The following is a 14,063-nucleotide window of genomic DNA, read 5'->3' as shown; positions in this document are numbered from 1 at the left end:
TGTGTTTATGTGTTCTCATCGACAATGAAGGATTCTTCAAGTGAACATTTAAAAATGGCCCAGCTACTGGTCACTCTTAACTCTACTGAAAGTGGGTGGCTGAGGTTGAATAGAGGTTGACTATGAGAAGACCAAGAACCACAAAAGCTCTGGTGTTGAGTGATTCATCATATAAGTACAGAAGTCACCAAGTGAATTTGATTTAGTCTGCATCCCATATGGTTGCAGTTTGTCCATTACATAAAACTGCCAGGACTTCCCAGCTTATCAAGTGCTACACTTGCTTCCTACCCACAGGAAGAAGCTCCATCTTCTAAACCTCCTGACCATAGAGGTGTTCTTATTTGCACAGAGTTGATGTATGGGTGAGTGATTTTTGTTTGTTTGTCTGATCACATTTAAGTTTTATACACTTGTCCTTTGCACAAATGTTCAAAAGAACATTATGTGCAAAATCAGAAACATGGTTAAATTCATGCATGCCCTTCCAGTCATAAAGTTGTGTATTTCACATTAGCAAATCAAATTCATGATTGCAATGTTGCAATGCTGTTTTTAGTCTGTTGTATTTAGATACACCTTGCCATTTTTTAATCATTTTTTGAAAGATTTTATTTTTAGAGCAGTTTCAGGCTCATAGGAAAATTGAGTAGGTACTACAGAGTTTCCATATGCTCTGATATGGTTTGGCTGTGTCCCTACCCAAATCTCATCTTGAGCTGTAGCTCTCACAATTCCCACAACCCTTGGGAGGGACCTGTTTGGGAGGTGATTGAATCATGCAGGTGGATCTTTCCCATGCTGTTCTCGTGATAGTGAATATGTCTCATGAGATCTGATGGTTTTAGAAAGGGGAGTTTCCCTGCACATGCTCTCCCTTGCTTGATGCTAAGTAAGACGCCCCTTGCTCTTCTGCCACGATTATGAGGCTTCCCCAGCCATGTGAAACTGTGAGTCAATTAAACCTTTTTTCCTTTATAAATAACCCAGTCTCAGGTATGTCTTTACCAACAGAGTGAGAACAGACTAATAAATACTCTCTGAATACTCAAAACCTAAACAAAGTTTCCCCCACTATCAACATCCTGCACTAGTGTGGTACATCTGTTACAATGGCTAAGCCAATATTGATATCTTATTGTTCACTGAAGTCCATAGTTTACATTAGAGTTCATTCTTGGTGTTGTACATCCTATGGGTTTTGGAAAATATATAATGTCATGTATCCATCAGTATAGTATTATGTAGAATAGTTTCACTGCCCTAAAAATCCTCTATGTTCTACCTACTCATTACTGCTTCACTAATTATATTATGACATAAAGAAAATAGCAAATGTTTATTGAGAGATCAAAAAAAGTCTTACATTCAAAGTGCGGAGTACTTTCCCAATAGGACCTCACTTTCTTTGTGGCAGACATGGAGCCATGCCACCATTCCTCTCAGATCCCCCATCAAAGATGCACCTTCCCAGCTGTCTGCTCCATCAGGCTTGGCCTCAGCTGACAAGAGCATCCTCACATAATATCATGCAGTTCTCAGGGGCCACTCGCATCCAATGACTGGTTGCAGAATTCCATAATGGTCAAAACTGTTCGGGACAACTGTGGCAAATAATTTTCCCTCCAGAAACTCCATGGGAGGTTAGCTAATGTTTTGTCTTGTTCAAAGGGACATTTAACTTATCTCTCTGCTCAGTCTTGCCTTCTGTGCCCAGTGATAACTCCAATAAAAATCCAAAACACCAATATCCCCCTCAAAGTCGGTTTCTAGAGGGTCCAACCTGTGATATCTCTCGAGGCAGAAAAAAATTGTGTCTTACTTTTCAGAACTAGTACAAGAAAAATCAGGTTTCAGAAAATTCAAATCAAAGATCTAGATACTCGCATTAGTGGAAGCAGGAATCTGAGCTTCTTAAAACATTTTCTAAGGAAGCCTACCGAGTGATCTCAGAGGTGAAGAGTCATCACTAACAGGTGATCTTACAACTCTCTTGCTTTTGCAGGAATTAATAGAGCTTGGGAATGCTGCAGGTGAAAGAGAAAAGAAAAGCAGCAATGAAGGAGGGTGAAGATTATGCTCATGGCCACACTGAGCCCCAAACACTGAAAAGCTGATCTGCGCTCGTCTCTCTTGTGTGTCCCATAACTTTTACATTCTTGAGTTTTCAAAACATTCCATGAGAAGAAACAGCAGCACATTCAACATCTGAATTCTTGCTGTTTATTATTTATTTCTCTTTCAGCGGCAGGGTCTCACTCGGTCACCCAGGCTGGAGTGCAATGGCATGATCATAGCTCATTGCAGCCTGGAACTCCTGGATTTCAATGATCTTCTAGCCTTAGCCTTCCAAGTAGCTGGGATTATGAGCGTGTGTCACCATGCATCAGGAACTGAATTATTGCTATTTCTAAGACTGATAACTAATCCAAGAAAAAAAAAAAGGTTGTTTTCTAGATTAAAAGTATTGTGTCCAAGGACTTAGAATACAATGATTTATAACGGGCTGGTACTTACCAGAAATAGACATTGAATATACAGTTCGTGAGGAAAAGCAAATCAGCCACCATGGTACATCCTGTGGTTTTCTGCCATGTGACTTACCAAAGGGGACCACGCCAGGGCCATAAATCCAAGCGGGCTTTCTGTGCAGGTACCACAGGCAACGGTGAGTTTTAGGGAGTATTTCAGGATCCAGGTAATTCACAGCAACTCCTGCTTTAATTATCATGGTTAAAAGGCTACTCCTGAGATTTAAGGATGTGTGGATTCCAGAAGAGCATCATTAGGCTAGCACTGTTTCGTTGAAATAAGTAATACAGATCCATGAATTGTCACAGGAGTGGTAAATATGCAAAGTCAAGAACCATTTGTACGCTCACAAGACTTTATAGTCTGCAAAACAGTTGCAATGATAATAGTTTAAGCCCAGGTGAGAACAAAACCCTATAAAAATAGACCACATAGACTGGCCTGTTAGATGGGCACGTGCCCAAATAAATGACTTACATCACACCAAACTATTCAACCTGAAAATCTAAATTCCAGAATTACCGGGCTTTGAAAGGTTCAAGTATTTTCAATATTCCAGCATTCCCTATTGAAAAATGCAAGTATTCCTCAATGAATCAAGACCCTAAGTCACTATATTCGCTTATATGGATCACGTATCACCGTGGAATATACTGAAGCCATGCACATGTGTGTGTACACAAACACAAAGCAATTCAGTAAGTAAGACAGGAAGAAAACGCTCCAGAATTGGGAAAAATCCAACACCCATTGAACAATGTTGCCAGGAATGTAGGTCACGAAGACTTGGTATCAGGAACTTGGAATCTACATCAGGAACATGATCAGATAAAGGTTGGTACTCGAGATGCAAAACGATGCAAGTGAATAGAAGCAGAAGAGCAAGGGGGAATCCAGGCACAGGCACAAACAACACGTGGAATGGCTCATGGTCACAGTAAGGATTTTTACTTCCTTAGATGTTGCAAATATGTTGGTAAATCTATAAAGAATGATTAGCAAAAGTTGCAAATTATTCCCATGAGCTCATCTCAACCACGGGATGTGCAGTGAACGCTAATAGTGTGCTAGTCCAGCCAGCCTGCTCCTCTGCTCTTAGTGCCCCTCTTACAAAAAGGAACACAGCAAAGATGAACGTAATTCTGGTCCATGGCTAATTGGCAAGAAGCTCTGATCATTTTCCTAGTATGAGGTGTTTATCATTTTTATGTTTCAGTAAATGTTAAACAAAAAGAGCTCAACTTCATGTATGTATAAACTATATTTATCCATATACACACTACATATATATATATACAGAGCTAGCGTATATATATACATGTGTATATATTTTATATATACATATAAAAATATATATATATATAATTGTATATGTGTACATTCTGGCCTTACAAGTTATGCACTTCCAACCCAATCCCCACCCTACCCCAGGAGTTCTTTGTCAATCTGTTCTAAGGAGCACTGCCTGTATGCTTATTTTTCTTTGAATGTATATGTGAGAGGGGGATCAGATGAAAGAGTGACTTTGGTTAACCCAAGATGGCCAAGGCGTGGTCTGTTTTCCATCTACACATACACTATTCATTTGTGGTTTTCTCTCAATGTCTAATACTAGTTGGAAGCATCCTAAGGATGATGATGATGATGATGAGCATAGAAGATGAGACATTCCCTCTGGTCATTCTTTTGCAGGTGTTATCGTGTCATTTGCCCTCCCCTTTGCAGTGGGGGTACATTATGTGAGGGATCCACAGTGACATGTTTCATAAGAGATGAGCCTGCAGCCTTGTCACGTGTGAACTGTTTCCACAACCTCTTCTTTTACATTGGCCACATTATTCTTAAGGGGATGCTTGTTAGAAAGAGGGAAATGTGAAAGACACTTGATGCATACGTTAAAGGCACGCTTTTCTCGGGATGATTGCAATTGTGTCTGCAGGAAGCACAATCTCATATGTACAAGAGAAAACGACATTGAATTCAGAGGTAGGCAGAGAGAGGTCAGAGCCCTTTGTATTTACAAGAACTGACAGCTTTAATGTGCACTGATTCCAGAACAGACAAGAAAAGTGGACATCACCATTCACACACCAATTTTCCTGACCTGTGCTCGTGGTGTTGGCTGTGGGGGCTGCAGTCAAGGCTCCTGAGTCCAAAAAGATCCAAGTCGTTCTCTTTTCACTGTTGCTTTAAATAGCATGACCTACCACGGCTGCATGAGTGACTTTTAACCTCTTTGAGGTAGGATAAATGATAAGCACATTCAGGAAGCTCTAGATAAGCAGGTTACAGAAAGTATTGTTTTCTCTCTTAGAAGGAATGACTTGCTCACCAATCCAGAAGCAAAGTTCCAATAACAGCTGTTTACATGAATAGTTTGTGGTGCAGAAGTGACACCTGTGCCCAGGTGCAAGTCACAGGAAGGCAGAAAGGCTCCCTGTGGCTCACGGGTAACTGATGGCTGTATATTTAGGAAAAAACTCCCTCTTCGCTCCTTCTGGTTGTTTCTGTTTTCACAGTAGGAAAAAAATCACCGGAATATAGGGATTTTGAAAGCTGGGAATTAAAATCAGAAAGAATGAGAAACCTTGGCATTGTGATACAGAAGAGGATGAACTAGGTTATGTCTTAATATTTTTTGTAAGAAAAAAATTATATGTTTTAAGATCAAAGTAAGCCTTTGGCAATGAGACAAACATGAAAGAGTAATAGACGTATTGGCACATTCAGTGTGAGACTGTGTGTTTACAGCTTCTCCAGGAGACCTGAGCAAGCCCACTGATATGATCAGGTTGGCTGACCCTTCAGGGCAGGGGAGGCACATTCTCCTCAGTTAATACGTGAGGCCATTCCGAGTTCTGCACCACTGTTTTTTTTTTTTTTTTTTTTTGAGACAGAGTCTCACTCTGTCACCCAGGCTGGAGTGCAGTGCAGTGACTGGATATCGGCTCACTGCAAGCCCCGCCTCCTGGGTTCACACCATTCTCCTGCCTCAGCCTCCCGAATAGCTGGGCCTACAGGCACCCATCACCACGCCTGGCTAATTTTTTGTATTTTGAGTAGAGACGGGGTTTCACCATGTTAGCCAGGATGGTCTCGATCTCATGACCTTGTGATCCGCCCGCCTCGGCCTCCCAAAGTGCTGGGATTACAGGCATGAGCCACCATGTCAGGCCTGCACACCATTGTCTTAAAAACAAATGGTTAAATATGCTGTGGTTACCCAGGTTTCAGAACAGCATGCTCATATTTCTCAGGATTAGAAAACTCGTGCAAAATGTTAAACTAGTGGTATTTTCTTTTCATCTTTGGAAGCTCATCTTCAGTGGAAGCTGCTTCCTCATCATTTCACATTAAGCTACTGAGGAAGGTTTATCGGAGGTCGAGGTGAAATAGCGTCTGATGATCTTATTCTTTAAATGATCCATTACTCCTTATGGAACAAGTAATAAGAAATCTTTAAGGATGGACTATGCCTTCAGATAGCTCAGCTCCACAGGACTCTTAATATAGCTTTGGAAACCAAGGTTCGAAAAAGTTAAGCAGTTTTCCCAGGGTTGTGCAGTGAGCAGCAGGGACAGTCTCCTGGTGAGACCTCGTCCGACGCACTGCTTCTTCCCAGCGTGCCTGCAGGATGCCATATGGCGGGCCATTCCCAACACCAGAACATAAATGCTGTTGCTGCCACTGGCAGGTAACTGCTTATCCATGATAAGAAAGTGTTATGGATAATCTAATAAATTAACTAACGATTAATGTTTAATATAAATTTAATGTAGTTTTTAATTTGAAAAAGTTGACATATTAATGAATAAATGAATGTGAGCTTTCTTAATTAAAAGTGTCAGCTTAAGATCCTAGATATATTTTTAATGTGGTTAAGAAAACTGAACTATCAGGCCAGACACAGTGGCTTACGTATGTAACCCCACCACTCTGGGAGGCTGAGATGGGAATGTCACTCAAGCCTAGGAGCTGCAGCTCAACCTGGGCAACACGACAAAAACCCATCTCCAATAAAAAAAAATAATAATAATAATAATACAAAAGTTAGCCAGGCATGGTGGCGGGCACCTGTGGTCCCAGTTACTTGAGAGACTGAGATGGGAAGATCACTTTTGCCTGGGTCGAGGTTATGGTGAGCTGTGATCGCGTCATTGGACTCCACTTGGGAGACAGAGTAGACGCTGTCTAGGAAAAGGAAAGAAAGAAAGAGAGAAAGAGAGAAAGAAAGAAAGGAAGAAAGAAAGGAAGGAAGGAAGGAAGGAAGGAAGGAAGGAAGGAAGACAAAACTAAGCTATTACGACTTTTAGTAAGTAGACTCATATAAGAAAGAAATTAGAAATTGAAACACGTGATTACCCGCTCAGTGTTTACCTGTTACTGAATGAAATAGCACTGTCACGGACTGATTGATAGGAATAAAAAAGAATGGCAAGAAGAGCAGGTACACGTTCAATGTTTGCATTGGATATTGCAGTATTAGGAAAAAATATAAAAAAAGTAGAGAAAAGATCAAATTTTTTTTCTTTCAAAGAACAAATATGTGAAAAAGTAAAACAAGAAATAAAAATAATGCATTTAATAATAGATATCAGCATTATGGAAAATTTAAAACATAATTTTAAATGTGTACCAATATATTAACTTGGGATAATGTATTAGTCCATTCTCATGCTGCTATAAGGACATACTTGAGACTGGGTAACTTAGAAATGAGAGAGGTATAATTGACTCATAGTGCCACATGGCTGGGGAGGCCTCACAATCATGGGTCAAGGCAAATGAGGAGCAAAGTCAAGTCTTACATGGTGGCAGGCAAGAGAGCTTGTGCACAGTAGGGGAACTTCCATTTATAAAACTATCAGATCTCATGAGACTTATTCACTATCAGGAGAACAGTATGGTGGAAACCACTCCCATGATTCAATTATCTCCACCTGGCCCCACCCTGGACACTTGGAGATTATTATAATTCAAGGTGAGATTTTGGTGAGGACACAGCCAAACCATACCAGATAACTACTACTTAGGTAAAAGGTTAATGTGTTCATAAAATATGGTGCCTATATTCCCAGCTCCCTATCCAACCCAATGCCCTTGTAATTTTTTCTAAAATCAAAATCTGTTAATTTGGGGTACATAATGAATTTAGTTACTTAATAAAATAAAATCTTAAAGTTTTCACTTTTAGGCACTATTTGCACTTCAAATAATGTCAACACCTAAAGTCTAGGGGCTGAATTTATAATAATGCATTTCTAAGTCTCCTTGCACTAGGCGATGGAGAAAACTGGGGGTAGGGGAAGATTTCAAGCAGAAGTAACACACATGGCTACCATAGACAATGTGCTATTCGTTCCTAAGGCCATGCTCTGGTTCTAAGATAATATGCCAATATTTTCATAAATGGGGAAGAAAGAATATTTTCAAATATTTGCATTTTTCATCACTGATCTCCAGAACACCAGATCACCACATCCTAGACCTAACAAGGTGCCCACTGTCCCATCATTCTCAAAATAGTTTTTCTATGGAGCTGTCCATACTGATACTGAGGATGCACCAACTATCATTTATCATTGCTTGTTACATTTGTCTCTAAGTATTCTGGCTGTGATATCCTAGATGTGGTTTTCTGCATATTTGTTTTGTTTCAGGTATTCTGAGCTTCATGGATATCTGTATTAGTGCCTTTCATCACAGAAAAATAAAATTCTCATTATTTACAGTTGGCAAAATGTGTATTTAGAAAGTTGAAGGGAATCTACAAAAAACATCACTATGTAATTGTTTAATCTTTAATCTTTTCCTTTTTTTTTTTTATTTTCTTTTTTTGGAAATGGAGTCTTGCTCTGTCGCCTAGGCTGGAGTACAGTGGCGCAATCTCAGCTCACTGCAACTTCTGCCTCCCAGGATCAAGTAATTCTCCTGCCTTAGCCTCCCGAGTAGCTGGGATTATAGGTGGGTGCCAACACTCCCGGATAATTTTTGTGTTTTTTTAGTAGAGATAAAGTTTCACCATGTTGGTCAGCCTGGTCTTAAATCTTTCAGTCAGCAAAGTAATGTGAGTAAATGTGAGCTGAAACACTGTGATGAGTAATGCTAGAACACGGCAGAGACCATTGAAAAATGGAAAATGGCTGTGGACAAGGCAAGCTGGCTGAAATTTCATTCTAATTTCATGCTTTAGTTTTCTTGCTTTTCAGAATGTATTATGGAAATTATGACTTCTTACATCATTTTTTAAGAGATTTCAGGGAAAATCATTCTTTCTGAGATATAGAGCTTTCTATAACTAACTTTAATTGGTTCATTCCGATTTTTCCATATCTGGTACATGTATCACTAGTATCATCTAAGATGAATTTAAGTAGTATACAAATGGATACTCTATTTCATTTTAGTAGATAAGGAACGGTAAATGGTAGAAAAAATGCTTATCACCTCAAACTTAACTATTTTTCTGATGACATAAAATTTCAATTAAGAGTAAAAACTTTAAAGTGAAAAATATTAGGTTTAATTAAAGTAAATATTCTGTACTTCTAGCATGTTTCCCTGAGCCACATGTACTCAGTGAATACTTGCAATGTGGCCAGAGACATAGTGAAATAATAATATTTTCAGTACACCAGATTAAATAAATATCCTAAAAAATGTAATCATTTATCTGTTTGACTTTTGAACGGAGCCACTAGGAAACTTAAAATTACATTACTGGCTTCTGTTACATTTCCATTGGCAGGCACTGCTCTATGCAATTTCAATAGAGCATGCATCACGAAGATGGCACCTGAAAACCCGATGTTCAGGAACCACTGGTCTAAGTTCAATAATGTTGCAACACAAGTCATAAAAGCTCTGTCACCAGATGACAAGCCATGCAATGGAAAAAGGATCCCTGGGGCTGTCCCACTCATTCACTAACCCAGGATCACACAGGAAGCAGCCAGCAGTCCGGAAATCAGGTGTAATTGATCATTATTGATTGATTTGGTTGACTGTCAGAGAGCCATTTACTTGATTCCGCTCCCAGCCCTGCTGAGATCTGTTCCAGTGACCAAGGCGTGCCCAGCCTGCCTCCAGCCCATCATTTTCAGGAGCTAATTTTCCCACCACCATCCAGAAAGTCCCAAGACAGTCCATACAATCTGAGCCCTGGCTCAGGAACTCTTCAGCTGAATGCTTTCAGTTTCCCTTGAATATTTTCTCTTATTGGCTCCCCCTGGCCCTTGACTAGGATGACTTCAGATCTTTAGCCCCACCTACTTGGGTTTTGAACTGTGGTTTATGGTTTTCTAACCCAGCTGGCTCATTCTGTTTCTTAGTTCTCTGAGACGCAGAAATGAGTAGGAGTAGATGACAGCTCCAGTGTCATTAAACTTAAATAAATAAATAAATAAATAGGGCCAGCTACAGTGGCTCATGTCTGTAGTTCCAGGTACTGGAGAGGCTGAGATGAAAGGATGGTTTGAAGCTGGGAGTAAGCCAGGAGATTGCACCACTGCACTCCACCCTGGGAAACAGAGTGAGAGCGAGACACTTTCTCAAATAAAGAAAAAAAGGACTGGGAAATGTCCAAGTGAGCAGTTCCATGGTGGGACGGCGATAGAGAAGAACGTGTTTAAAGAGATCAAGCAAACTTCTGTAAAGAACCAGATTGAGAAGGTTTTCTTTAGTGCACTCAATGGATGATCACGCTTTGCCTTTTTTTTTTTTCAAATTATTGACATCTAGAAAATAATTTCATAGAATCCTTCACTGAAATAATGACCTAATAACATTTGTACTCTAAATTGGTGGTAATACAGCTTGATTGATTTGAAAGGAATTTGAAGAGTTAGAGAGAAGGGTAATTGTGAATGTCATGTTTTTTCTGCTGTACAAAACCCAACATGGCAAGTCACATTTCTATCAGTTAGAGTTCATCAGCTCCTTAATAGACATATTCCACTTTCCATCCCCACACAGGAAAGGTCACCTTCAATACCGAACACCAGGTTCGGAATCTCCAGCAAAATGCTGAGGATTATCTCATCCAAGTAACTCATTTCTCTCATGCCTTACAGAGAAGACTCTCTAAATTATTAAAAAGAGCACTTTCCATTAAATAATAGTAAAATAAGCAGCTTGGCAGAAAAATTAGTGTAGCTAAACAAATTAGTGCTTTTAATGAAAGAATTACAAGCTAGGCATAAAAGAAAATTGAAATACCTGTTTTCTCTTTCCCCATTTATAGGAAAAGCACCATTTACACTAGGAATAGCATTCTTAATTTTATGTCAAATTAATCAACTCGCAATACAGGTGTTAATCACTGTCAGATGCATGTTCTAAAAATTAAATGTTTTTATCCCCAACGATATTGTTGTTTTTAGACACAACAGTATTGTGTCTGAATTTAGGCAAAGAGAGTTGAGAAATGTTACTATTTACCTTTACTACTGTACAATTGCAAATCCTAGCTGTCTTTAATTTTGCAAACACACACAAAAAAATGATTTTTCTTTAAACCTATCCTAATCTTATCAAACAAATGTTAGTGAACACATCATACAATGTTACTATGGGAGGAAATATGGCCATTACCGAAAATTAATAAACAAAAACTGCTTAGTGCTTTGTTTAGTACTATTAAAAATTCACTTCAAATTTGACCAAACGTCTTACATGATCTCTTAAAATGTTATTTTATTATGAATAACAATAATCTTAGTTATTTTTCTAGCTGGAAATAGTTACTTTTCTAACTGGAAACGTGTTTCTCCCCTTTTCTCAGGCATATGAAAAAGAACTATTAACATTTCCTTTCAGTTTAGAAGTATTTGATATTTTTCCCAAATAAAAGACATTAATAATTTTTTCAATAATTCTGGGCGAATGTTTATAATATTTAGTTCCCAATTTTCATTGATTTTTGGATTCTTATAGTACAAGCTCCTATTTTGTATCATAAATGTATGGATGGATCCTTCAGCCCTGTTTCTGGGGTTTGAACCACCTTATTCATTAGAGTAAGCCAGAATGATTTAATGATGTTTCATGGTTTTTGCACAGTTTCAGCAGCCTTATCTGCTGACCCTTCTGTAAACAGAAAGCCAACTTCAGCGTGTACACACAGTAGCATTAAGTCACTCAGCTTTACTTTTTTTCTTCCTTTAGCTCTTATTCTGTGCATTTTAACCAGCTTAACATGAATAATTGCAATTACAACACACACACAGTAAACACCACATTACAATGATTGCCCATACCCTGAAAGCTGAAAAGCAGTCTTATGATGAAATTCAGAGGTAAGGGTCACAGACCTTGCATCTTCCCATTGTTTGGATTAATCAACTCCGTTCTTTACTCCGTCTTTCAGTTTGCATGGCCAGAGAAGACAAATGCCTCTCCCCAGGATGTACCTGTCCCTGAAACCAGAGAACTTGCCTGGAGCCATACCCATATATCTGATCCAAGCACAAAGAGGCATGAGGATGCCAATGTGGAAGCCTGCCCGTGTCAGGGACTGATGGGCATTTCACCTGTTAACGCCCAGGGGCCGTCCTGTATCTCTGGGTTCATGTAGTATTTATTGTTAGTATTTGTCGTAGGTGCTCGCATTTCTCTTCTGCGATCTTCACACCTTATGTACAATGAGAAACATACTCCCTGCAAGAAAAAGCTCCCCATGCAGTTTTAAATACAAGTCAGAAGTGAACTAGGAGGGGAAAGGATAGGAGGAGCTCCGGGAAGTGTTTTCCTGGGAGTCCAGAGACTAGAAGACACCAGCAGAGCAGAGGCTCTAACCCCTCCTTCAAATGAGAGCTGTCAAAATGAATGCAGTCTTGTCTTTGCCCCACAGAGCCCTGGATTTTGCTTAATATGGTTCTCCTCCATCTGCCTGCCCAGTGTTAGCATAACGGTGGTTGCATGTGACACTCCCAGGCTCATCTTGATATATGTGCTCAGGAGATTTCTCTGGGGTCTAGACTGGGGAAGTCAAATTGCCTAAAAGTAAAATCTCAAGGGTGTTCAGTCTTTAAATTGGTGAAGGGGATGTATCAACAATAAGCTCTAGAAATTTTCAAAATTTGTCTCGTCATACCAGAACAATGCACATTTTTTACTCACATCCCAGCTACCTTTAAGGGCAAAAGCCGTGTATGATTTCTGCTGCTATTAGATGTTCAATGTATCACCTGTAACATTTTTCCCTCTCTAGTGTCTTAACTATTGCAAATGCACAACAGTAGCATCTTTCCTGTCAGGGGTGACAAGGGAATTGGCTCATTAGCAGGGAATACAGGCTCGTCTTCAATAAAGGATCCCTTTCTCTCAACATCTTTATCAATTAAAGGGGAGCAGGGGAAATAAAGCAATGCTTCAGCTAGACTTCAGGTGTTTCTAATAACTGTGGCACTGAAGCATAAATACGAAATTGTAGAGGAACTGATTCTAAAATACTCCCAGAAAAATCATAGAACGCCAAGTGGAATTGTACAGCATAGTGAAAGCAGGTGTTTGGCTGTCCCATCCCTGTTGCGTACACACTATTCACACAGGCATGTGTAGGTATTTATAAATACAGACACACAGTGTCTTAAGGCATTTGGATGTCACATTTTATAAATTTCAGCAGTGAACATTCAATACTGGGACTGGCTGGAAGGGAATGAAGTCAGGGCCAATGTCATCTTTGAATTCAGATGCCAGGTGCGTCACAGCTGCCTGCGATGCAGTTCCTTGCTGCCCTCAGGCCCTATGCAAAGTGAAGACCACCTGAAGATTGGGACGGGCCAGCCTTTTACTCTCGGCCTCATATGAATATTGATTTCCCCTGCTGCCTCTTGAAACTTCTGCATCAGGAATTACAACTGAGCAGCTCACTCAAAACCCAGCTTTGAAATTCAGCGCCCTAACCAGGAAAAACTATCTTCCATTATCTTTGGTTTTCCTCAAAATTAAAATCAGTGCCAAAGCTTTACTTGAGCTCAAGTTCACCCCTACATTCAAAATAACAGCTTTCCTTTTCCCCTCATGTGAATCACAGCAACACAAGCCCAGGCTCTTGTATGAATATTTCAGCAGCTAAAGTGTTGCTGGCAGCAAAACATGCAATTCATAAGCAGGAGACTGTGAGTCCCTCTTGCACCAGAGAAGGAAGGATGCCTTTCATTTCAGTCCAAAAATAAAGGAAATATAATCTCTTACTCTAGAAAGTTGACTTGAATATTGAATATCATAGGATGTTGTGAATGTAAGTGACTGTTATTCCAAAACGCGGGTTCTCTGTGGTATGAGTCATTCTCCAACATAAACGAAAAAAAAATTTCTTTAGAATAAAAGTAATTTAAGCAAATTTTCAATTACCGCTTAGTCTAAAAGAACCCTGCCATGTATCTAAAGCAATAATAGAATGACATAGTCCCCCAAATGCATGCTTGGAATTTCTGTTATAGAAAATGTATGTATGGTCTAGGCAGAATGCCCTAATTTTCTTAGTAATTAGAAGCAGAGACATCTAATTATTTGTCAGCCAGTGG

The sequence above is a fragment of the Mandrillus leucophaeus genome, unplaced genomic scaffold (assembly GCF_000951045.1).
Source record: "Mandrillus leucophaeus isolate KB7577 unplaced genomic scaffold, Mleu.le_1.0 Scaffold583, whole genome shotgun sequence".
Classification (NCBI taxonomy): Eukaryota; Metazoa; Chordata; class Mammalia; order Primates; family Cercopithecidae; genus Mandrillus; species Mandrillus leucophaeus.
This window is presented reverse-complemented; position numbering follows the sequence as displayed.